The sequence below is a fragment of the Oncorhynchus nerka genome, linkage group LG10 (genome assembly GCF_034236695.1).
Source record: "Oncorhynchus nerka isolate Pitt River linkage group LG10, Oner_Uvic_2.0, whole genome shotgun sequence".
NCBI classification, from domain to species: Eukaryota; Metazoa; Chordata; class Actinopteri; order Salmoniformes; family Salmonidae; genus Oncorhynchus; species Oncorhynchus nerka.
The window spans coordinates 12,875,195-12,899,777 of record NC_088405.1 but is presented as its reverse complement, the minus strand read 5'-3'; the positions used below and the strand labels follow the sequence as shown (position 1 = coordinate 12,899,777).

Genomic DNA, 24,583 nt, shown 5'->3' with positions numbered 1-24,583 from the left:
GAGAGACAGAAATAGAGACAGAATAGAGAGAGGACAGAATAGAGAGAGAGGGACAGAATAGAGAGAGAGAGGATGTCTCATTAGGTTTTGTGGATAGGGAAAGAAATAGAGACAGAATAGAGAGAGACAGAATAGAGAGAGAGGACAGATGTCTCATTAGGTTTTGTGGATAGGGAAAGAAATAGAGACAGAATAGAGAGAGAGGGACAGAATAGAGAGAGAGGGATGTCTCATTAGGTTTTGTGGATAGGGAAAGAAATAGAGACAGAATAGAGAGAGAGGGACAGAATAGAGAGAGAGGGATGTCTCATTAGGTTTTGTGGATAGGGAAAGAAATAGAGACAGAATAGAGAGAGACAGGGACATTTCACAGAGAGGGACAGAATAGAGAGAGAGGGATGTCTCATTAGGTTTTGTGGATAGGGAAAGAAATAGAGACAGAATAGAGAGAGACAGAATAGAGAGGGACAGAATAGAGAGAGAGGGACAGAATAGAGAGAGAGGGATGTCTCATTAGGTTTTGTGGATAGGGAAAGAAATAGAGACAGAATAGAGAGAGAGGGACAGAATAGAGAGAGAGACAGAATAGAGAGAGAGGGACAGAATAGAGAGGGACAGAATAGAGAGAGAGGGACAGAATAGAGAGAGAGGGATGTCTCATTAGGTTTTGTGGATAGGGAAAGAAATAGAGACAGAATAGAGAGAGAGGGACAGAATAGAGAGAGACAGAATAGAGAGAGAGAGACAGAATAGAGAGAGAGGGATGTCTCATTAGGTTTTGTGGATAGGGAAAGAAATAGAGACAGAATAGAGAGAGAGGGACAGAATAGAGAGAGACAGAATAGAGAAATAGAGACAGAATAGAGAGAGAGGGATGTCTCATTAGGTTTTGTGGATAGGGAAAGAAATAGAGACAGAATAGAGAGAGAGGGATGTCTCATTAGGTTTTGTGGATAGGGAAAGAAATAGAGACAGAATAGAGAGAGAGGGACAGAATCAGAATAGAGAGGAGAGGACAGAATAGAGAGAGAGAGGGATGTCTCATTAATAGGGAAAGAAATAGAGACAGAATAGAGAGAGAGGGAGAGACAGAATAGAGATGTCTCATTAGGTTTTGTGGATAGGGAAAGAAATAGAGACAGAATAGAGAGAGAGGGACAGAATAGAGAGAGAGGGATGTCTCATTAGGTTTTGTGGATAGGGAAAGAAATAGAGACAGAATAGAGAGAGAGGGACAGAATAGAGAGAGAGGGATGTCTCATTAGGTTTTGTGGATAGGGAAAGAAATAGAGACAGAATAGAGAGAGAGGGACAGAATAGAGAGAGAGGGATGTCTCATTAGGTTTTGTGGATAGGGAAAGAAATAGAGACAGAATAGAGAGAGAGGGACAGAATAGAGAGAGAGGGACAGAATAGAGAGAGAGGGATGTCTCATTAGGTTTTGTGGATAGGGAAAGAAATAGAGACAGAATAGAGAGAGAGGGACAGAATAGAGAGGGACAGAATAGAGAGAGAGGGACAGAATAGAGAGAGAGGGATGTCTCATTAGGTTTTGTGGATAGGGAAAGAAATAGAGACAGAATAGAGAGAGAGGGACAGAATAGAGAGAGAGACAGAATAGAGAGAGAGGGACAGAATAGAGAGGGACAGAATAGAGAGAGAGGGACAGAATAGAGAGAGAGGGATGTCTCATTAGGTTTTGTGGATAGGGAAAGAAAGTGACAGAGGGCACCGTAAGATACATTTTTCGTGCAGTTTTGTTTACGTGTAGGACTGCACATATACATGTGTGTGTGTGTGTGTGTGTGAGGTGGGGCTGGGTGTGGGTGTGTCGTAGTTTGTTCATGTTGAAATTACCTTTGATGGCTTTGTTCCTATGAACCAGCAGTCTTCAAAATGAGTGATGAGTAGTATGTGTGTGTGTGTGATGATGGATGTTTGTGTGCATGTTTGAGTGATTTATGTCGTGAGGGTGTGTGTTCTGTATACGTGAGGAGAGCAGAACCTAAACATCCTTTAACTCACATGTTCTGCTCTATGAATCAGAGTCTAGTCACGTGGTTCCATACTACATTCCAAATGGGGACTAGTGTGAGAGCAGAACCTAAACATCCTTTAACTCACATGTTCTGCTCTATGAATCAGAGTCTAGTCACGTGGTTCCATACTACATTCCAAATGGGGACTAGTGTGAGAGCAGAACCTAAACATCCTTTAATTCACATAATATCACATAGGTTCATTCATTTGGGACTAATTCCCCAACTGAGGAAGTGGTTAGCTAAATGTAGCCTATTAGTGATGGTTAGCCGTGTTATTGGTATATAACAGTTCATGTGATGTATAGGCCCATGCAACCACCTTGAATGGCAGTCGGGAGTAGTGCTCTTTGTTCAATAGTAAATACAATTCAGACCAGAAAGCTGGGACCCCCCCAACAGTAAGAACAGTGGTTGCTTTCAACACAGGGTTTTCCCCTGGCGTTCAGCCTCCATTTTGAAACATTTCAATCCGAAAGCATTTCACAAAGGAAAGAGCGAGTGAAACTGCACTGCTTCAGCAAGCAGGAACTCTGTGGTCCAGATGACTGACCAGTGGGCCAGGTGGAAATGTTTTGCAAACCTTACTTATTCATTCAACTAGTTTGAATACAAAACAATCCATCCCATCCTTGATGGGTGATATGAGTGATGCATTAAAGTAACCCAACCTGATAACCAGGCGTTGACAACGTGTCAGTGTTTGCCCTGTGGATTGGGACTGTCCTGGCTTATTTTCCTTCTTGGCCTCAGTTGCATAATAATGATTGTTTGCAATGTGTTCCAAGCTGAAGCTAGGGAGAGTGAAGGACAGAGGGATTGGATGACATAGGCTTGCTGGGAAACAGGATTCAGGAACCTTCTGGGAGATAGGAAGAGCTCACTATTCTTTGGAGTGTTCCACTATTCTTTGGAGTGTTCCACTATTCTTTGGAGGGTTCCACTATTCTTTGGAGGGTTCCACTATTCTTTGAAGGGTTCCACTATTATTTGGAGGGTTCCACTATTCTTTGGAGGGTTCCACTATTCTTTGGAGGGTTCCACTATTCTTTGAAGGGTTCCACTGTTCTTTGGAGTGTTCCACTATTCTCTGGAGTGTTCCACTATTCTTTGGAGGGTTCCACTATTCTTTGAAGGGTTCCACTATTCTTTGGAGGGTTCCACTATTCTTTGAAGGGTTCCACTATTCTTTGAAGGTTTCCACTATTCTTTGGAGGGTTCCACTATTATTTGGAGTGTTCCACTATTCTTTGAAGGTTTCCACTATTCTTTGAAGGGTTCCACTATTATTTGGAGTGTTCCACTATTATTTGGAGTGTTCCACTATTATTTGGAGTGTTCCACTATTATTTGGAGTGTTCCACTATTATTTGGAGTGTTCCACTATTATTTGGAGGGTTCCACTATTCTTTGTCAATGTAATTTACAAAATAGCCTCCAACACTCTACTCAACAAATTGGATGCAGTCTATCACAGTGCCATCCGTTTAGTCACCAAAGCCCCATATACTACCTACCACTGCGACCTATACTCTCTCGTTGGCTGGCCCTCGCTTCATACTCGTCGCCAAACCCACTGGCTACAGGTTATCTACAAGCCCTTTCTGCTAGGTAAAGCCCCGCCTTATCTCAGCTCACTGGTCACCATAGCAGCACTCACCCGTACCACATGCTCCAGCACGTATATCTCACTGGTCACCCCCAAAGCCTATTCCTCCTTTGGCCGCCTTTCCTTATAGTTCTCTGCTGCCAATGACTGGAACGAACTGCAAAAATCATTGAATCTGGAAACTCATATCTCCTTCACTAGCTTTAAGCAGCTCACAGATCACTGCACCTGTACATAGCCAATCTACCTACCTCATCCCCATACTGTATTTATTTATTTATTTATCTTGCTCCTTTGCACCCCAGTATCTCTACTTGCACATTCATCTTCTGCACATCAATCACTCCAGTGTTTAATTGCTGTACTTCGCCACCATGGCCTATTTATTGCCTTACCTCACTTATCTTACCTGATTTGCAGGTTCCTTTCTTGTGGAATATTGTTTTATAATTATCCACATTATCATACTAGTTTAAGATCAGGTATCTGGTAACCTGTTTATCCTGTTTCTGACATATCAGCTTCACTGTGAGATTATTAAAAGGTCAGTACAAATGTTAAAGCAACAATCAGCAGTAGAAACAATAACAAAGTGAATTCCCCGCCCCTGTTTTGGTAAAAAGCTGAAGGATGGGGGCTGGAGAAATGGAACCACTCTCAAATTCATAGACGTAGCATCCATGATATCAAAAGTATAGCTTTAACCATGTTTTGATGCTATATAGTGTTTGTTTACTTTTGATTACAAACATTGGAGTAAAAACAAGCTTATATTTTGGGTTCTGATGGGGTGCGACAAGCTCATGAGGCATATCATTCATTTGTATGTTCAAAAATGGATGCTGATTGCCCCTTTTTTAAGGAGCATTATGTCATGTAGTAGTGATGACAGGTAATAGGGAGCGAGAGTGTAGAGAGGGCCACTTCAGCTCACATCCTCATCTTGACACCATTCAGGACCAGGTTTCTCATTTCTCTCATCTTGACACCATTCAGGAGTCTTTATGGGTTGGGGGAAGAAGCTGTTTAGAAGCCTCTTGGACCTAGACTTGGCGCTCTGGTACCGCTTGCCGTGCGGTAGCAGAGAGAACAGTCTATGACTAGGGTGGCCAGAGTCTTTGACCATTTTTAGGGCCTTCCTCTGACACCGCCTGTTACAGAGGTCCTGGATGACAGGAAGCTTGGCCCCAGTGATGAACTGGGCCGTTCGCACTACCCACTGTAGTGCCTTGTGGTCGGAGGCCGAGCAGTTGCCATACCAGGCAACCAGTGACACAACCAGTCAGGATGCTCTCGATGGTGCAGCTGTAGAAACTTTTGAGGATTTGAGGACACATGCCAAATCTTTTCAGTCTCCTGAGTGGTAATAGGTTAGTTTGTTGATGATGTGGACACAAAGGAACTTGAGGCTCTCAACCTGCTCCACTACAGACCCGACAATGAGAATGGGGGCGTGCTCGGTCCTCTTTTTCTTGTAGTCCACAATCATCTCCTTAGTCTTGATCGTGTTGAGGAAGAGGTTGTTGTCTTAGCACCACATGGCCAGGTCTCTGACCTCCCCCCTATAGGCTGTCTCGTCGTTGTCGGTGATCAGGCCTACCACTTGTGTCATCGGCAAATTTAATGATGGTGTTGGAGTCGTGCCTGGTCGTGCAGTCATGAGTGAACAGGGAGTAGAGGAGGGGACCGAGCATGCACCCGAGGGGCCCCTGTGTTGAGGATCAGCGTGGTGGATGTGTTGTTACCTACCCTTACCACCTGTGGGCGTCCCATCAGGAAGTCCAGGATCCAGTTGCAGAGGGAGGTGTTTAGTCCCAGGGTCCTTAGCTTATTGATGAGCTTTGAGGGCACTGTGGCGTTGAATGCTGAGCTGTAGTCAATGAATAGCATTCTCACATTGGTGTTCCTTTTGTCCAGGTGGGAAAGGGCAGTGTGGAGTGCAATGGAGATTGCATCATCTGTGGATCTGTTGGGGCGGTATGCAAATTGGAGTGGGTCTAGTGTTTCTGGGATGATGGTGTTGATGTGAGCCATGACCAGCCTTTGAAAGCACTTCATGGCTACAGATGTGAGTGCTACAGGTCTGTAGTCGTTTAGGCAGATTACCTTAGTGTTCTTGGGCACAGGGTCTATGGTGGTCTGCTTAAAGCATGTTGGTATTGCAGACTTGGACAAGGAGAGGTTGAAAATGTCAGTCAAGACACTTCCCAGTTAGTCAGCGCATGCTCGCAGTACACGTCCTGGTAATCCGTCTGGCCCTGCGGCCTTGTGAATGTTGACCTGTTTAAAGGTCTTACTCACATCAGCTGCGGTGAGCGTGATTACACAGTCTTCCGGAACAGCTGGTGCTCTCATGCATGTTTCAGTGTTATTTTCCTCGAAGCGAGCATAGAACTAGTTTAGCTCGTCTGGTAGGCTAGTGTCACTGGGCAGCTCTCGGCTGTGCTTCCCATTGTAGTCTGTAATGGTTTGCAAGCCCTGCCACATCCAACGAGCATCAGAGCCGGTGGAGTACGATTCGATCTTAGTCCTGTATGGACGCTTTGCCTGTTTTACCGTTCGTCGGAGGGCATAGTGGATTTCTTATAAGCTTCCCGGGTTAGAGTCCCGCTCCTTGAAAGCTGCAGCTCTATCCTTTAGCTCAGTGTGGATGCTGCCTGTAATCCATGGCTTCTGGTTGGGGTATGTACTTACGGTCACTGTGGGGACGAAGTCATTGATGCACTTATTGATGAAGCCAATGACTGATGTGGTGTACTCCTCAATGCCATCGGAGGAATCCCAGAACATATTCCAGTCTGTGCTAGCAAACCAGTCCTGTAGCTTAGCATCTGCTTCATCTGACCACTTTTTTATTGACCGAGTCATTGGTGCTTCCTGCTTTAATTTTTGCTTGTAAGCAGGAATCAGGAGGATATAATTATGGTCAGATTTGCCAAATGGAGGGCGAGGGAGAGTTTTGTATGTGTCTCTGTGTGTGGAGTAAAGGTGGTCCAGAGCTTTGCATGCGTCTCTGTGTGTGGAGTAAAGGTGGTCCAGAGCTTTGTATGCGTCTCTGTGTGTGGAGTAAAGGTGGTCCAGAGCTTTGTATGTGTCTCTGTGTGTGGAGTAAAGGTGGTCCAGAGTTCTTCTTCCTCTGGTTCCACATTTACCATGCTGATAGAAATTTGGTAAAACGGAATTAAGTTTCCCTGCATTAAAGTCCCCAGCTACCAGGAGCGCCGCCTCTGGGTGAGGGTTTTCTTGTTTGCTTATAGCATTGAATAAGCTGTATTCCGCCATCTTAGTGCCTCTGACTGTGGTGGTTTGTATAAACAGCTACAAAGAATACAGATGAAAATTCTCTTGGTAGGTAGTGTGGTCTACAGCTTATCATGAGATACTCAACCTCAGGTGAGCAATAGCTCGAGACTTCCTTAGATATCGTGCACCAGCTGTTGTTTACAAAAATACATAGACTGCCGCCCCTTGTTTTACCAGACACCGCTGTTCTATCCCTCCGGTACATCGTATAACCAGCCAGCTGTATGTTGATATTGTCATCGTTCAGCCACGACTACGTTAAGCATAAGATGTTACAGTTTTTAATGTCCCCATTGGTAGTTTAATCTTCCGCGTAACTCGTCGATTTTATTGTCCAAAGATTGCACGTTTGCTAGCAGAATGGAGGGAGGTGGGGGTTTATTCGATCGCCTACGAATTCTCAGAAGGCAGCCCGACTTTTGGACTCTCTATTTTCCCGCCTCCTCTTCACGCAGATCACAGGGATTGGGGAGGGGCCTGTTCCCGAGGAAGCAGTGTATCTTTTGCGTCAGGCTCGTGAAAGAAGAAAAAGGATTCTGCTAGTCCATGGTGAGTAATCGCAGTCCTGATGTCTAGGAGTTATTTTCGGTCATAAGAGACGGTAGAGGCAACGTTATGTACAAAATAAGTTTAAAAAAAAGTTACAACGCAAATAAACGAACAACAAAACACAATCGGCTGGAGGCACGTAAAACATCTGCCATATTCTCCGGCGCCATCTTACTCAATGAATATCTCAAACATCCAACTTGTTCAGCTGTCGTGTTTATTTAACCAGACAAGTCAAGTTAACAACCAATTCTTATTTAGACACACAGACAACATTTCCATCCCACTGAGATTTCTGTCAGGTCTGATGTTGAGTTGAGGACTCAGACATTTCTGTCAGGTCTGATGTTGAGTTGAGGACTCAGACATTTCTGTCAGGTCTGATGTTGAGTTGATGACTCAGACATTTCTTTTTTTAACTAGGCAAGTCACTTACGAACAGTAATGGCCTAGGAACAGTGAGTTAACTGCCTTGTTCAGGGGCAGAACAACAGATGTTTTACCTTGTCAGCTCAGGGATTCGATCTTGCAACCTTTTGGTTACTAGTCCAACGCTCTAACCACTAGGCTACCTGCCAACATACAGGTACTCAGGAATAGGGTTTTAAATCACAGGGTTGCCATAGTTTTCTCTCAGTATAAAATTAGTGTTGTCATATTCCCCCTCAGTTTAAAACCACAGGGTTGCCATAGTTTTCTCTCAGTATAAAATTAGTGTTGCCATATTCTCCCTCAGTTTAAAACCACAGGGTTGCCATAGTTTTCTCTCAGTATAAAATTAGTGTTGCCATATTCTCCCTCGGTTTAAAACTTAAAACCACAGGGTTGCCATAGTTTTCTCTCAGCATAAAATTAGTATTGCCATATTCTCCCTCGGGTTAAAACCACAGGGTTGCCATAGTTTCTTCTCAGTATAAAATTACAATATTGCCATATTCTCCCTCGGTTTAAAACCACAGGGTTGCCATAGTTTCTTCTCAGTATAAAATTACAGTATTGCCATATTCTCCCTCAGTATAAAACCACAGGGTTGCCATAGTTTCTCCTCTGTATAAAATTACAGTGTTGCCATATTCTCCCTCAGTATAAAACCACAGTATTGCCATATTCTCCCTCAGTATAAAACCACAGGGTTGCCATATTCTCCCTCAGTATAAAACCACAGTGTTGCCATATTCTCCCTCAGTATAAAACCACAGTGTTGCCATATTCTCCCTCAGTATAAAACCACAGTGTTGCCACAGTTTCTCCTCAGTATAAAACCACAGTGTTGCCATATTCTCCCTCAGTATAAAACCACAGGGTTGCCATATTCTCCCTCAGTATAAAACCACAGTGTTGCCATATTCTCCCTCAGTATAAAACCACAGTGTTGCCACAGTTTCTCCTCAGTATAAAACCACAGTATTGCCATATTCTCCCTCAGTATAAAACCACAGTGTTGCCATGTAGAATTCCAGTATTACCATAGTTTTCTCTGTTTTAAACCACAGGGTTGCCATAGTTCTCTGTTTTAAACCACAGGGTTGCCATAGTTTTCTCTGTTTTAAACCACAGGGTTGCCATGTCTCTAGGGATGCTCTTTGAAGTCCATTCTCTCAGCTGTGTGCGTCAGTCGTACTACTGAGTATTCAGATCCAGCATCAACACACAGGCTGCATCCCAAAGGGAACCCTAATTCCCTCTATAGTGGACTCTGGTCAAAAGCAGTGCACTATATAGGGAATAGGGTGCCATTTTGAAATGGGGGGTATGGTCTGGGTTCCAAATGCACGTCCCAAATGGCACCCTATTCCCTTTATAGCACACTTTCCTTGAGACTTTACCTTGAACTCAGTCACAGTTGGGGAGGGATGGAGAATGAAGGAAAGGAAAGTGAAGGAATCCAAGATGTGTGTGTGGAGAAGTTCTGAGGAGACACTGTAGTTTGGTTTCAGTGTGTTCTCTCTGTCTGGATGCCTCTGTATCCTCTCTGATGTCTTGTTGCTGTTCTGATAGAACTCCGGCTGTTTGGGAAAAACACTGAGTCTGGAAGCAGAGTTTACGTTGGGTAGAGAGGGAGAGGAGGCTAAGTGCTATGGACGACCTGATGCTAAATTGGGCCTAGCTAGCGCACACACACACACACACACACACACACTAACATATACACATACACACTGTCACAAACACTGTCACACACACACACTGTCACATACACACAACACAAATCCCGGGTTGTTTCCCCCTCAGTAGCAGACCCTCACTGCTGGGCCTTCTCATTTATTAGAGAGAGAGAATCACACTTACACTCACTCCTCTCAAACAGAGTACGTCTTATGGGAGAGGTAGAGGGAGGAGGGGAGGGGGGAAGGAGAGAATTATTTTAAATATTTTGTCACACCGGATAGGTGCAGTGAAATGTGTTGTTTTACATGGCCAGCAATAGTAGTATGGCTCCCCTGGAGCCATTTAGGAAAAAGCACCAGAAAAGCACATCCAAAAATGACACGTAACAATCACACAAAGACATGAGGGGGAACAGAGGAATAAATACATGTAGATTGATTGGTGAATGAAAACCAGGTGTGCAGGGAACAAGACAAAACAAATGGATACATGAAAAATGGAGCGGTGATGGCTAGAAAGCCGGTGACGTCGACCGCTGAACGCCGCCCCAACAAGGAGAGGAGCCGACTTCGGCGGAAGTCGTGACGCAAACTTCATCTGAAAGTTTCAATATTGATTATTTTAAACCCAAGAACATGTTTTAGAACAGTAATCTTAGTAAGAAATATTCTAACATGATTGCCATTGCTAGCTAGATAGCTAGCTAAAACGGTTGCCTAGCAACAAACATCATAAGTAGATCTGTAAGAAGATATTTGAGAAGTTTGGAAGAAAATCATTAAATCTTAAGATATCGAATTGCACTTATGAACTTGTTATTCTTTTCTTAAGAAGCTTATTTTATTTTTGTGTAAGAAGTGTTTTGTAAATCTGGGCCCAGAACACTAAGAACATTCTTTGAGGATTTTTTTGTTTTGTTATTGTTATTTTAAATACATGTTTTAGGCCTACTTATTTTTGGCCCATAAATGTTTGTATTTTGCAAACGTTTTTAAAATTGGTTTATATCGAATGTTTGGTGTTAATGGATGGTTTAAAATGTTTATTTTTGTTGATAAATGTTTTATATTGAATAATTGGTGTTAATGGATGGTGTAAAAACTAGATCAAACAAAAATACATTCTTTAAAACGAAAATACATCGTAGAAACTATGAAGACACTGTCCCGACCGTCAGAAGAAATGGACCATAGCGCAGCGTGGTGACCGTACACTACTTTATTTCTAATGTCGCCAACAATAAACAATACCAACCGACCGTGACGCTTAAGAGGGCTATAGTGCCACTAACAAAGTCAACTTCCCACAAATAACAAAGGGAAAAAGGCTGCCTAAGTATGATTCCCAATCAGAGACAACGGTAGACAGCTGTCCCTGATAGAGAACCATACCCGGCCAAAACATAGAAGTACAAAAACATAGAAAACAAAACATAGAATGCCCACCCAAATCACACCCTGACCAAACCAAAATAGAGACATAAAAAGGTTCTCTAAGGTCAGGGCGTGACAGACACCAGCCTAGGAGACGTTGTGGCAGGACTTGAAACAAGCAGTTCATGCTTAAAAACCCACAAATGTTGCAGAGTTAAACCAGTTCTGCATACAAGAGTGGGCCAAAATTCCTCCACAGCGATGTGAGAGACTGATCAACAACTACAGGAAGCATTTGGTTTCAGTCATCGGCGCTAATGGTGGCACAACCAGTTATTGAGTGTAAGGGGGAAATTACATTTTCACACGGGAATTGTGGGTTGCATAACTTTGTTTAATTAAATTAAATATTTGTAAACTCAGGTTCCCTTTATCTAATATTAGGTTTTGGTTGAAGATCTGATAACATTCAGTATCAAAACTGCAAAAATAGAGAAAATCAAAAACGCGGAAAATAACTTTTCACGGCACTGTGGGCCGAGGCTTCAATATTCTGCCCGTATGAACACATTTATTTTAGGCCATAATTAAATCTGTAAGCTACATGTACAATATTCTGCCTGTATGAACACGTTTATTTTAGGCCATAATTAAATCTGTAAGCTACATGTACAGTATTCTGCCCATATGAACACTACATGTACAGTATTCTGCCCATATGAACACGTTTATTTTAGGCCATAATTAAATCTGTAAGCTACATGTACAGTATTCTGCCCATATGAACACGTTTATTTTAGGCCATAATTAAGTCTGTAAGCTACATGTACAGTATTCTGCCCATATGAACACGTTTATTTTAGGCCATAATTAAGTCTGTAAGCTACATGTACAGTATTCTGCCCATATGAACACGTTTATTTTAGGCCATAATTAAGTCTGTAAGCTACATGTACAGTATTCTGCCCATATGAACACGTTTATTTTAGGCCATAATTAAGTCTGTAAGCTACATGTACAGTATTCTGCCCATATGAACACGTTTATTTTAGGCCATAATTAAGTCTGTAAGCTACATGTACAGTATTCTGCCCATATGAACACGTTTATTTTAGGCCATAATTAAGTCTGTAAGCTACATGTACAGTATTCTGCCCATATGAACACATTTATTTTAGGCCATAATTAAGTCTGTAAGCTACATGTACAGTATTCTGCCCATATGAACACATTTATTTTAGGCCATAATTAAGTCTGTAAGCTACATGTACAGTATTCTGCCCATATGAACACGTTTATTTTAGGCCATAATTAAGTCTGTAAGCTACATGTACAGTATTCTGCCCATATGAACACGTTTATTTTAGGCCATAATTAAGTCTGTAAGCTACATGTACAGTATTCTGCCCATATGAACACGTTTATTTTAGGCCATAATTAAGTCTGTAAGCTACATGTACAGTATTCTGCCCATATGAACACGTTTATTTTAGGCCATAATTAAGTCTGTAAGCTACATGTACAGTATTCTGCCCATATGAACACGTTTATTTTAGGCCATAATTAAGTCTGTAAGCTACATGTACAGTATTCTGCCCATATGAACACGTTTATTTTAGGCCATAATTAAGTCTGTAAGCTACATGTACAGTATTCTGCCCATATGAACACGTTTATTTTAGGCCATAATTAAGTCTGTAAGCTACATGTACAGTATTCTGCCCATATGAACACGTTTATTTTAGGCCATAATTAAGTCTGTAAGCTACATGTACAGTATTCTGCCCATATGAACACGTTTATTTTAGGCCATAATTAAGTCTGTAAGCTACATGTACAGTATTCTGCCCATATGAACACTACATGTACAGTATTCTGCCCATATGAACACTACATGTACAGTATTCTGCCCATATGAACACTACATGTACAGTATTCTGCCCATATGAACACTACATGTACAGTATTCTGCCCATATGAACACTACATGTACAGTATTCTGCCCATATGAACACTACATGTACAGTATTCTGCCCATATGAACACTACATGTACAGTATTCTGCCCATATGAACACTACATGTACAGTATTCTGCCCATATGAACACTACATGTACAGTATTCTGCCCATATGAACACTACATGTACAGTATTCTGCCCATATGAACACTACATGTACAGTATTCTGCCCATATGAACACTACATGTACAGTACTGTATGAATGAATATGGGATTGAATGAAAATCAGTAAACATACACATTTAATAACAGACTCATTAACACGATCACACACTAGTCTACAGCTGGTTTCACAGCTTCCCCGGGGCTTCACAGCTTCCCCGGGGCTTCACAGCTTCCCCGGGGCTTCACAGCTTCCCCGGGGCTTCACAGCTTCCCCGGTGTTTCACAGCTTCCCCGGGGCTTCACAGCTTCCCCGGGGCTTCATAGCTTCCCCGGTGTTTCACAGCTTCCCCGGGGCTTCGTAGCTTCCCCGGTGTTTCACAGCTTCCCCGGGGCTTCACAGCTTCCCCGGGGTTTCACAGCTTCCCCGGGGCTTCACAGCTTCCCCGGGCCTTCACAGCTTCCCCGGTGTTTCACAGCTTCCCCGGGGCTTCATAGCTTCCCCGGGGCTTCACAGCTTCCCCGGTGTTTCACAGCTTCCCCGGGGCTTCACAGCTTCCCCGGGGCTTCACAGCTTCCCTGGGGCTTCATAGCTTCCCTGGGGCTTCATAGCTTCCCCGGGGCTTCACAGCTTCCCCGGTGTTTCACAGCTTCCCCGGGGCTTCACAGCTTCCCGGGCTTCACAGCTTCCCGGGGCTTCAGCAGCTTCCCCGGGGCTTCCCGGGCTTCATAGCTTCCCGGTGTTTCACAGCTTCCCGGGCTTCATAGCTTCCCGGTGTTTCACAGCTTCCCGGGCTTCACAGCTTCCCCGGCTTCACAGCTTCCCGGGCTTCACAGCTTCCCCGGGCTTCACAGCTTCCCCGGTGTTTCACAGCTTCCCGGGGCTTCATAGCTTCCCCGGGCTTCACAGCTTCCCCGGTGTTTCACAGCTTCCCGGGCTTCACAGCTTCCCGGGGCTTCACAGCTTCCCTGGGGCTTCATAGCTTCCCGGGGCTTCATAGCTTCCCCGGGGCTGCTTTCACAGCTTCCCGGGCTTCACAGCTTCCCGGGCTTCACAGCTTCCCGGGGCTTCAGCTTCCCCGGTGTTTCACAGCTTCCCGGGCTTCATAGCTTCCCGGGCTTCACAGCTTCCCCGGGGCTTCATAGCTTCCCCGGTGTTTCACAGCTTCCCCGGGGCTTCATAGCTTCCCCGGTGTTTCACAGCTTCCCCGGGGCTTCATAGCTTCCCCGGTGTTTCATAGCTTCCCCGGGGCTTCATAGCTTCCCCGGTGTTTCACAGCTTCCCCGGGGCTTCATAGCTTCCCCGGGGCTTCATAGCTTCCCCAGGGCTTCACAGCTTCCCCGGTGTTTCACAGCTTCCCCGGGGCTTCATAGCTTCCCCGGTGTTTCACAGCTTCCCCGGGCTTCATAGCTTCCCGGTGTTTCATAGCTTCCCGGGGCTTCATAGCTTCCCCGGTGTTTCACAGCTTCCCCGGGGCTTCATAGCTTCCCCGGGGCTTCATAGCTTCCCCAGGGCTTCACAGCTTCCCCGGTGTTTCACAGCTTCCCCGGGGCTTCACAGCTTCCCCGGTGTTTCACAGCTTCCCGGGTTTCACAGCTTCCCGGGCTTCACAGCTTCCCGGGGCTTCACAGCTTCCCCGGGGTTTCACAGCTTCCCCGGGGCTTCATAGCTTCCCGGTGTTTCACAGCTTCCCGGGCTTCACAGCTTCCCCGGTGTTTCACAGCTTCCCGGGCTTCATAGCTTCCCGGGTTTCACAGCTTCCCCGGGTTCATAGCTTCCCGGGGCTTCACAGCTTCCCGGCGGGCTTCATAGCTTCCCTGGCTTCACAGCTTCCCGGGCTTCACAGCTTCCCGGGGCTTCCCCGGGCTTCATAGCTTCCCGGGGCTTCACAGCTTCCCGGTGTTTCACAGCTTCCCCGGGCTTCACAGCTTCCCCGGGCCCGGGGCTTCACAGCTTCCCTGGGGCTTCATAGCTTCCCTGGGGCTTCATAGCTTCCCCGGGGCTTCACAGCTTCCCCGGTGTTTCACATCTTCCCCGGGGCTTCACAGCTTCCCCGGGGCTTCACAGCTTCCCCGGGGCTTCATAGCTTCCCCGGTGTTTCACAGCTTCCCCGGGGCTTCATAGCTTCCCCGGGGCTTCACAGCTTCCCCGGGGCTTCATAGCTTCCCCGGTGTTTCACAGCTTCCCCGGGGCTTCATAGCTTCCCCGGTGTTTCACAGCTTCCCCGGGGCTTCATAGCTTCCCGGTGTTTCATAGCTTCCCGGGGCTTCATAGCTTCCCGGTGTTTCACAGCTTCCCGGGGCTTCTAGCTTCCCGGGGCTTCACAGCTTCCCCTTGGCTTCACAGCTTCACCGGGGCTTCACAGCTTCCCCGGGGCTTCATAGCTTCCCCGGTGTTTCACAGCTTCCCCGGGGCTTCATAGCTTCCCCAGGGCTTCACAGCTTCCCCGGTGTTTCACAGCTTCCCCGGGGCTTCATAGCTTCCCCGGTGTTTCACAGCTTCCCCGGGGCTTCATAGCTTCCCCGGGGCTTCACAGCTTCCCCGGTGTTTCACAGCTTCCCCGGGGTTTCACAGCTTCCCCGGGGCTTCACAGCTTCCCCGGGGCTTCATAGCTTCCCCGGTGTTTCACAGCTTCCCCGGGGCTTCATAGCTTCCCCGGTGTTTCATAGCTTCCCCGGGGCTTCATAGCTTCCCCGGTGTTTCACAGCTTCCCCGGGGCTTCATAGCTTCCCCGGTGTTTCATAGCTTCCCCGGGGCTTCATAGCTTCCCGGTGTTTCACAGCTTCCCGGGCTTCACAGCTTCCCGCTTCACAGCTTCCCGGGCTTCATAGCTTCCCCGGGGCTTCATAGCTTCCCCGGTGTTTCATAGCTTCCCCGGGGCTTCATAGCTTCCCCGGTGTTTCACAGCTTCCCGGGGCTTCACAGCTTCCCCGGGAAACTCAACGTATTGTGGCCACACGCGGACCAAAGAGCAGTGGAGGAATGAGTTTGCTTTTGCTGCAGTGTTCACGTTAAAATATTACACGTTGCAGCGGTGCTTCACACACACACACACACACACACACACACACACACACACACACACACACACACACACACACACACACACACATAAACACACACATATCTCTCTTACACATAAGATGAGCTTTAGGATACAGAGGAGAGCGGGGAGCAGGTGATTGTTTTATTGTTGTTTTGGTATAGCTATCCTCAGTGAGTGAAGGGATGCTAGAACGAGGAGATCCCCCTCTCTATCCTCAGTGAGTGAAGGGATGCTAGAACGAGGAGATCCCCCTCTCTATCCTCAGTGAGTGAAGGGATGCTAGAACGAGGAGATCCCCCTCTCTATCCTCAGTGAGTGAAGTGATGCTAGAACGAGGAGATCCCCCTCTCTATCCTCAGTGAGTGAAGGGATGCTAGAACGAGGAGATCCCCCTCTCTATCCTCAGTGAGTGAAGGGATGCTGGAACGAGGAGATCCCCCTCTGTCTTTGCAAGTTAAGGGCCAGTCTATGGGCTGAATGTCACCTCCCCTTCTATCTTTGCAAGTTAAGGGCCAGTCTATGGGCTGAATGTCACCTCCCCCTCTGTCTTTGCAAGTTAAGGGCCAGTCTATGGGCTGAATGTCACCTCCCCCTCTATCTTTGCAAGTTAAGGGCCAGTCTATGGGCTGAATGTCACCTCCCCCTCTGTCTTTGCAAGTTAAGGGCCAGTCTATGGGCTGAATGTCACCTCCCCCTCTGTCTTTGCAAGTTAAGGGCCAGTCTATGGGCTGAATGTCACCTCCCCTTCTATCTTTGCAAGTTAAGGGCCAGTCTATGGGCTGAATGTCACCTCCCCCTCTGTCTTTGCAAGTTAAGGGCCAGTCTATGGGCTGAATGTCACCTCCCCTTCTGTCTTTGCAAGTTAAGGGCCAGTCTATGGGCTGAATGTCACCTCCCCTTCTGTCTTTGCAAGTTAAGGGCCAGTCTATGGGCTGAATGTCACCTCCCCCTCTATCTTTGCAAGTTAAGGGCCAGTCTATGGGCTGAATGTCACCTCCCCCTCTATCTTTGCAAGTTAAGGGCCAGTCTATGGGCTGAATGTCACCTCCCCTTCTGTCTTTGCAAGTTAAGGGCCAGTCTATGGGCTGAATGTCACCTCCCCTCTGTCTTTGCAAGTTAAGGGCCAGTCTATGGGCTGAATGTCACCTCCCCCTCTATCTTTGCAAGTTAAGGGCCAGTCTATGGGCTGAATGTCACCTCCCCTTCTGTCTTTGCAAGTTAAGGGCCAGTCTATGGGCTGAATGTCACCTCCCCCTCTGTCTTTGCAAGTTAAGGGCCAGTCTATGGGCTGAATGTCACCTCCCCCTCTATCTTTGCAAGTTAAGGGCCAGTCTATGGGCTGAATGTCACCTCCCCTTCTGAAATTAGAAAGATGCCTATCTATCTGTGGAATCGTGATTCGTCCGGAAGGATTTGCTGCTCTTTAGCTATTGGTGGCCACAGTATAAAGACTGACCTACAGTACCATTTCTGCCCACCAGAAATGAGGTTAGAGCAGCTCCAGCCAACCATATACAGTATCTCCCTAATATTTTTTTTCAGGCTGTATCCAGTGTGTTGGGCTGTATCCAGTGTGTTGGGCTGTGTCCAGTGTGTTGGGCTGTGTCCAGTGTGTGTTGGGCTGTATCCAGTGTGTTGGGCTGTGTCCAGTGTGTTGGGCTGTATCCAGTGTGTGTGGGCTGTATCCAGTGTGTGTTGGGCTGTATCCAGTGTGTTGGGCTGTATCCAGTGTGTGTGGGCTGTATCCAGTGTGTGTTGGGCTGTATCCAGTGTGTGTTGGGCTGTGTCCAGTGTGTTGGGCTGTATCCAGTGTGTTGGGCTGTATCCAGTGTGTGTTGGGCTGTGTCCAGTGTGTTGGGCTGTATCCAGTGTGTGTTGGGCTGTATCCAGTGTGTTGGGCTGTATCCAGTGTGTTGGGCTGTATCCAGTGTGTTGGGCTGTGTCCAGTGTGTTGGGCTGTATCCAGTGTGTTGGGCTGTGTCCAGTGTGTGTTGGGCTGTGTCCAGTGTGTTGGGCTGTATCCAGTGTGTATTGGGCTGTGTCCAGTGTGTTGGGCTGTGTCCAGTGTGTGTTGGGCTGTATCCAGTGTGTTGGGCTGTGTCCAGTGTGTGTTGGGCTGTGTCCAGTGTGTTGGGCTGTATGCAGTGTGTATTGGGCTGTGTCCAGTGTGTTGGGCTGTGTCAAGTGTGTGTTGGGCTGTATCCAGTGTGTTGGGCTGTGTCCAGTGTGTTGGGCTGTGTCCAGTGTGTGTTGGGCTGTATCCAGTGTGTTGGGCTGTGTCCAGTGTGTATAGGGCTGTATCCAGTGTGTTGGGCTGTATCCAGTGTGTGTTGGGCTGTGTCCAGTGTATATTGGGCTGTATCCAGTGTGTTGGGCTGTATCCAGTGTGTGTTGGGCTGTGTCCAGTGTGTATTGGGCTGTATCCAGTGTGTTGGGCTGTATCCAGTGTGTGTTGGGCTGTGTCCAGTGTGTGTTGGGCTGTATCCAGTGTGTGTTGGGCTGTGTCCAGTGTGTATTGGGCTGTATCCAGTGTGTGTTGGGCTGTGTCCAGTGTGTATTGGGCTGTATCCAGTGTGTGTTGGGCTGTATCCAGTGTATGTTGGGCTGTGTCCAGTGTGTGTCGGGCTGTATCCAATGTGTGTTGGGCTGTATCCAGTGTGTGTTGGGCTGTGTCCAGTGTGTGTCGGGCTGTATCCAGTGTGTGTCGGGCTGTATCCAGTGTGTGTTGGGCTGTATCCAGTGTGTGTTGGGCTGTATCCAGTGTGTGTTGGGCTGTATCCAGTGTGTGTTGGGCTGTATCCAGTGTGTGTTTGGCTGTGTCCAGTGTGTGTCGGGCTGTATCCAGTGTGTGTCGGGCTGTATCCAGTGTGTGTTGGGCTGTATCCAGTGTGTGTTGGGCTGTATCCAGTGTGTGTTGGGCTGTATCCAGTGTGTTGGGCTGTGTCCAGTGTGTTTGGCTGTGTCCAGTGTGTGTTGGGCTGTATCCAGTGTGTTGGGCTGTATCCAGTGTGTGTTGGGCTGTATCCAGTGTGTGTCGGGCTGTATCCAGTGTGTCGGGCTGTATCCAGTGTGTTGGGCTGTGTCCAGTGTGTTTGGCTGTATCCAGTGTGTGTCGGGCTGTATACAGTGTGTGTCGGGCTGTATCCAGTGTGTGTTGGGCTGTATCCAGTGTGTGTTGGGCTGTATCCAGTGTGTCGGGCTGTATCCAGTGTGTTGGGCTGTGTCCAGTGTGTTTGGCTGTATCCAGTGTGTGTCGGGCTGTATACAGTGTGTGTCGGGCTGTATCCAGTGTGTGTTTGGCTGTATCCAGTGTGTGTTGGGCTGTATCCAGTGTGTTGGGCTGTATCCAGTGCGTTTGGCTGTGTCCAGTGTGTGTCGGGCTGTATCCAGTGTGTTGGGCTGTATTCAGTGTGTGTTGGGCTGTGTCCAGTGTGTGTTGGGCTGTATCCAGTGTGTTGGGCTGTGTCCAGTGTGTTTGGCTGTGTCCAGTGTGTGTTGGGCTGTATCCAGTGTGTTGGGCTGTATCCAGTGTGTGTTGGGCTGTATCCAGTGTGTGTTGGGCTGTATCCAGTGTGTGTTGGGCTGTATCCAGTGTGTCGGGCTGTATCCAGTGTGTTGGGCTGTATCCAGTGTGTGTTGGGCTGTATCCAGTGTGTGTTGGGCTGTATCCAGTGTGTTGGGCTGTATCCAGTGTGTATTGGGCTGTATCCAGTGTGTGTTGGGCTGTATCCAGTGTGTATTGGGCTGTATCCAGTGTGTATTGGGCTGTATCCAGTGTGTGTTGGGCTGTATCCAGTGTGTGTCGGGCTGTATCCAGTGTGTGTTGGGCTGTATCTAGTGTGTGTTAGGCTGTATCCAGTGTGTGTTGGGCTGTATCCAGTGTGTTGGGCTGTATCTAGTGTGTGTCGGGCTGTATCCAGTGTGTTGGGCTGTGTCCAGTGTGTGTTGGGCTGTGTCCAGTGTGTGTTGGGCTGTATCCAGTGTGTTGGGCTGTATCTAGTGTGTGTTATCAAATCAAATCAAATCAAATTTATTTATATAGCCCTTCGTACATCAGCTGATATCTCAAAGTGCTGTACAGAAACCCAGCCTAAAACCCCAAACAGCAAGCAATGCAGGTATAGAAGCACGGTGGCTAGGAAAAACTCCCTAGAAAGGCCAAAACCTAGGAAGAAACCTAGAGAGGAACCAGGCTATGTGGGGTGGCCAGTCCTCTTCTGGTTGTGCCGGGTGGAGATTATAACAGAACATAGCCAAGATGTTCAAATGTTCATAAATGACCAGCATGGTCGAATAATAATAAGGCAGAACAGTTGAAACTGGAGCAGCAGCATGGCCAGGTGGACTGGCGACAGCAAGGAGTCATCATGTCAGGTAGTCCTGGGGCATGGTCCTAGGGCTCAGGTCAGTTGAAACTGGAACAGCAGCATGGCCAGGTGGACTGGGGACAGCAAGGAGTTATCATGTCAGGTAGTCCTGGGGCATGGTCCTAGGGCTCAGGTCCTCCGAGAGAGAGAAAGAAAGAAAGAAAGAGAGAAGGAGAGAATTAGAGAACGCACACTTAGATTCACACAGGACACCGAATAGGACAGGAGAAGTACTCCAGATATAACAAACTGACCCCAGCCCCCCGACACATAAACTACTGCAGCATAAATACTGGAGGCTGAGACAGGAGGGGTCAGGAGACACTGTGTTAGGCCTCATATCCAGGCTCTGATGTCTCAAAGCAATGAGCAGGACATGAGTCATCACCTCACAGGATGAGCCATGACCCTATGACCCTTCAGTTACTTAGGGTCAATCACACATGCAACACACACACATACTATTGTGCCCATTCACACTCACACACACACACACACACACACACACACACACACACACACACACACACACACACACACACACACACACACACACACACACACACACACACACACACACACACACACACACACATAGGACATCTGTTTCAGATTTGATGTCCTGGGTGCTCCTACTCATTGTGTTATCTCCAGCTATCTGTTTAAGATGCCAGACCTTATTGATTCAAGCTGAATGCAGGGCCCTGGGTGTGCTACAGTTCTGTGGTTTCATTTCTTCCCTAGTCCTTTTTCAGTCCTTTTTCAGTCCCTGAGTCTCCATAGATTAAATATCAAGATAAGATCCCCCTCCGCCCACATCAGAAGTGTTACCACATACAATACCAAAGGGAACATATTAAATGTCTCTCCTCTCTCTCTCCACAGATCCAGCCCTATGATAAGATAGCAGCGCTGCCCCTGCCGGACAGCCTGGCAGACAGTCTCAACAAGCTGGTGGTCGTCAAGTTGAATGGAGGCCTGGGGACCAGCATGGGCTGTAAAGGCCCCAAGAGCCTCATCAGCGTCCGCAACGAGAACACTTTCCTGGACCTCACCGTGCAGCAGATAGAGGTACCTGTCGTCAATATGTTGTTAGAATGTCATCAGCAGTCATAGACATGTCATGAGCAGTCATGGGCATATCTGGCTCCTGAGGCACTGCATCTCAGCGGACTGAGGCACTGCATCTCAGCGGTCTGAGGCACTGCATCTCAGCGGACTGAGGCACTGCATCTCAGCCGTCTGAGGCACTGCATCGCAGCGGACTGAGGCACTGCATCTCAGCGAACTGAGGCACTGCATCTCAGCGGACTGAGGCACTGCATCTCAGCGGACTGAGGCACTGCATCTCAGCGGACTGAGGCACTGCATCTCAGCGGACTGAGGCACTGCATCTCAGCGGACTGAGGCACTGCATTTCAGCGGACTGAGGCACTGCATCTCAGCTGCCTGAGGCACTGCATCTCAGCGCACTGCGTCTCAGCGGACTGCGTCTCAGCGGACTGAGGTACTGCATCTCAGCTGTCTGAGGCACTGCATCTCAGCAGTCTGAGGCACTGCATCTCAGCGGTCTGAGGCACTGCATCTCAGCACACTGCATCTCAGCGGTCTGAGGCACTGCATCTCAGCGGTCTGAGGCACTGCACCTCAGCGGTCTGAGGCACTGCATCTCAACGGTCTGAGGCACTGCATCTTAGTGCTTGAGGCGTCCCTAATGACTCTGGTTCGATCCCAGGCTGCATCACGACCGGCCTTGATTGGGAGTCCCATAGGTCGGTGCACAATTGGCCCAGCGTCGTCCGGGTTTGGCTGGGGTAGGCCGTCATTGTAAAAATAATTTGTTCTTGACTGACTTGCCTAGTTAAATAAAGGTTAAAAATGACATAAGAGTTGTCATAACTGTCATTATATCATTATAACTCATAATGACTTGTTATAACAGATATGTGCCACAAGAGTGTTGTACGCATGACATAAGAGACATCATAAGAATTGTATAGTGGTTACATTTCATCAACCCTCAGCCCCATTTCTGAAAACGTACCAAACCAAAAGACTGGGCTGGGCTGTCGGGACTCCAGATTATGACTTTAATGAGGGAGAGACGACTGGACACACACACACACACACACACACGGGGACATCTACGCCAGCTTCTACAACTCTGGTCTGCTGGATCAGCTCATCACAGAGGGCAAGGTACACACACACACACACACACACACACACACACACACACACACACACACACACACACACACACACACAGAGAGAGAGATGACTGAGAACCTTTACTCAGGGGAGAGGGCAGACATGGGAGTTGGTGAACATTAATGTGAGTTGGTATCCATTTTCTCTCTAAATGGCTTGATTCACAGTGGAGGTAATATGCCTATATCTGGAGGGTAAAATGACTGTCCCAGAACCACTGGGATGTGAGACAGACACAGGACACAGTGTGTGGAGGTGGGGAGAGTGTTCATGATGTTGATGTTGATGAAGGCAGCCCCCCCCCCCCCACACCTCTCTGATTCAGAGCGGGTTGGGAGACAGACACAGGACACAGTGTGTGGAGGTGGGTTCATGATGTTGATGAAGGCAGCCCCCCACACCTCTCTGATTCAGAGCGGGTTGGGAGACATGTGGAAGACATATTTCAGTTGAATGCTTTCAGTTGTTCCCTTTTCCTTTCCCTTTCCCTTTGCTTGCAGCCGTTACACAACACACACACACACACACACACACACACACACACACACACACATATACAGACAACCACACACACATATACAGACAACCACACACACATATACAGACAACCACACACACACACACACATATACAGACAACCACACACAAGTCCACAAACAAATACCGCCTCTCTCTTGCTCTGACACACACACACACACCTCTCAGTTCCAGCACACTGCACTCTCTGTCCCCCCTCTGCCTGGCCAAACCCACAGACCTGCCCCATAGAATAACAGCTCTCCTTTCAGTCAGACTGCCTGAAGACATTAGAGAGCTTTACACAGACCCTCAGCTGATCTTATAATATACTAAATATAATGATCATGCTGTTTAATCTACTTGAGAGATACATAATATAACATTTATAATGTCTTTATTCTTAGAGAGAGAGAGAGAGAGAGAGAGAAAGAGAGAGAAGAGAGAGAGAGAGAGAGAGAGAGAGAGAGAGAGAGAGAGAGAATGTGCTTGTAATTTGGAGAGAGGGTGAGGGAGAGAAGGACTGTTCTTAATCCACAGGACCTCTTTATCCCTCCTCTCTAGCCTGCTGACCTTTCAACTCTGTCCTGGGGTCCTCTGAGGAAATGGGAGTTCATAACTTCCCAAAATTCATAAAACAAAACTTAAAATGGTTGCACTAAATCTAAACCAACATCCTACAGTGGAATAGATCCTGTTATGCCAGTCAGACAGTGTGTGATTTCCTGATAGTTACGTTGTTTGTTTCATATCCTGGTAGTTACATTGGTTGGTAGTGGAGCTGAACTTCACACGACCCCACCTCTCCTAGGACAGTCCCACCCTTAATGACCTCCTAAAGCCGAGACGAACCTCGACCAGCCCGGTTGCTTCATAAACTCCACCACACCCACACAGATTTTTTAACAGTTTACCGTAACAACCCCTCCCTCGTTAAAGTCTGGACTCTAGAGTCTTCGGGCTTGTTCAGCATTGCAGCCGACTGGGCAGCCAGACTGCCGACTAACTGAGCTACAAATCACCTTGCATCATAAATAACTACTCATTATGATTTGTCTATCAGTCAGTCACAATGCATCTCGGATTGGATGCTCTCCAACACTGCCATTGCATTAGCTCCAAACAGCCTGTCGCTTGGTTTGCTGTGGCCAGTATGTCCACCAAGCACTCCTTTCACCTGTTCTCAATCCAATATGGCCGCCAAGCACTCCTTTCACCTGTTCTCAATCCAATATGGCCGCCAAGCCCTCCTTTCACCTGTTCTCAATCCAATATGGCCGCCAAGCACTCCTTTCACCTGTTCTCAATCCAATATGGCCACCAAGCACTCCTTTCACC

The 24,583-nt window shown here is 47.3% G+C and overlaps 1 pseudogene; it reads left to right on the top strand.

The window, feature by feature from the left end:
- Nucleotides 1-24,583, top strand: part of LOC115125816 (UTP--glucose-1-phosphate uridylyltransferase-like) — a 111,050-nt pseudogene that overhangs the window by 30,824 nt on the left and 55,643 nt on the right.